This window comes from Saccopteryx bilineata, chromosome 1 (genome assembly GCF_036850765.1).
Source record: "Saccopteryx bilineata isolate mSacBil1 chromosome 1, mSacBil1_pri_phased_curated, whole genome shotgun sequence".
NCBI lineage: Eukaryota > Metazoa > Chordata > Mammalia > Chiroptera > Emballonuridae > Saccopteryx > Saccopteryx bilineata.
The window spans coordinates 68,208,245-68,210,557 of NC_089490.1; the positions used below are offsets into that span (position 1 = coordinate 68,208,245).

The 2,313-nt window shown below is 35.2% G+C and overlaps 1 non-coding gene across 1 annotated transcript; it reads right to left on the reverse strand.

Moving 5' to 3' along the window:
* Window positions 1–1,692: 1,692 nt before the first annotated feature.
* TRNAA-AGC (transfer RNA alanine (anticodon AGC)) lies at window positions 1,693–1,768 on the reverse strand. The gene has a single exon. It is a non-coding gene; the product is annotated as a tRNA-Ala (tRNA).
* Between the last annotated feature and the right edge of the window lie 545 nt (window positions 1,769–2,313).

Sequence of the window (2,313 nt, forward strand, 5' to 3'; positions counted from 1 at the left end):
GAGGCCCATAGTTCCCATTGAAATCCTGGTCAGTATTTTTATTTAAATTTACTTGTTCTTTATTTTAATTATTGTATTTGTTTCCATTTTGTTTTTTTACTTTAAAATAAGATATATGCAGTTTGCATAGGAATTTGTTCATAGTTTTTTTTATAGTTCAGCCCTCCAATGGTCTGAGGGACATTGAACTGGCCCCCTGTGTAAAAAATTTGGGGACCCCTGCTTTAGGCTATAATGACCCGGCCTGCTTACAACCTGTTCCCTACACCAAATACAAACTATAAGCTAGCAAACATATATATCATATTTACAAACTTATGTGACCAACAGCTGGGGATGGGGCTTCAGTCCTAAAATCTGATGACTAGGACTCTTGCCTCTCTTCAGTCCCTTGGTGCATTTTATCTGGCCTTTGAGTAGTTTTTGTTGTTGCAAAAATTGAACAGATTGACTTACTACTATTTCATAATGCTATATCTTTTCCTTGGACTATTTTGTAACTTTTAATTTTTTTAGCCAAGAATGATATTTCTATTGAGACCATAATGACAAGAAGAAGACTGGACAGGGTTCTGAAGGAAGACCCCATTAAGAAAAGGGAAGACTTGGATAAGTACGTGATTCCAGGAAACCAAATTTCAGTGTGATTAAAAAGTAGAAAATGAGAAACAAAGGAGTAGAAAATGTGATAAGAAAGGTATTTAGAGGCCTTCTAAGCTAAGGGGCATGAAAATACATTAGTGCAGCATGGAGTTGATGTGTTCTGAGTTCTGATTTTAAACGGTCACTGTGACTGCTTTGTGGCGTGTGAATAGCAAAGAGACAGAGTGAGAAACAGGTAGGGGTTATTCCATTATATTAGGGAAAATACAAGTGGTTATGAGTAAAGTATAAATAATAAAAATAGAATTTTTAAAATAATATATATATAATATATATATAAATATATATATTTGGGGGAACAGTACAACATGATGAGGCATTCAACTGGAAAAGACAGAAAAGAAAACGAGGGCCAGTGGTAATCCCTAGAATTTTGGCTTGCACAGGCTGAATGAATCATTTTTGCCATTTACAGAAATGAGAAGTACTAGGGGAAAAACAAAATTGGAGTAAAGGAGTGGGAAATCAAGTATTTGTTTGGATGCATTAATTTCTAGATGCCTATTAGACTTCTAACTATAGATGTCAAGTATGTAATTGAATACACAAGTTGGTTATATAAGAAACAGGTTACAAAATCTCCCCAAGTTAAATATTCACCCTTGACTGGGGAGCTTATTGAAATACTTTGTGAGGCTTTTTAATAATTGGAATCCCCAAACTTCTGGTAGTTTTTTCAAAGAAATTATCTTATTCTTTTTTAACATTTCTTCATGTAAAGAGAGACATTTCATTTTTTATTGATGGTTTGTATTTGCTATGTGAACTTTATGAAAATAAAACCTTCTAATGTTCATATGACAATAATAAAAATAAAATAAAGTCTGTACAGTTGTTTCTTTTTTTTTTTTCATTTTTTCTGAAGCTGGAAACAGGGAGAGACAGCCAGACAGACTCTCGCAAGCGCCCGACCGGGATCCACCCGGCACGGCCACCATGGGGCGACGCTCTGCCCACCAGGGGGCGATAGAGAGACAGAGAGGAAGGCGCGGCGGAGGGGTGGAGAAGCAAATGGGCGCTTCTCCTGTGTGCCCTGGCCGGGAATCGAACCCGGGTCCTCTGCACGCTAGGCAGATGCTCTACCGCTGAGCCAACCGGCCAGGGCCTGTACAGTTGTTTCTTGATTCAGGGTTTCAGTTTTCTTCCTCTCCTCTGGTCCTTATGTTCTGCGAAATTAGTATTGATTGTTGGTATTAATATTGAATTTTTAATCAAAAACAGGAAGGGTCTTTAAATGCATTTTATCTTAGATATTTGGAGGCTATCCTTCCTCATTTTTCTTCTCAAGACCATTATTTCTCTATTTTCTTTCTTTCTCTTTTTTTTTATAATCACTTAAAAATATTTCTGTTTACTCTAAACCTTTTACTCATATAGTAAATAGCATTGCTGTCCACAATGTTTCTTTTTCATATTTTCCACATCTATTTTTGGTAAATTATATTCATTCATTCTCTGTTAAAAAGAATTTATGAATTGACTTTAGTTTATGTCAATTCTCTGAAATTATATACTGTTTTGTTATTTTTTATTAGGACTATTTTCCAGGAATGAACTGTTGTAGTTTTTTCATAGCTTTCATTCAAGTTGCTAAAAACAGCTAAAAAATTATTGGCAGTCATTGAAATAATTCTGGTTTTCAACCTAATA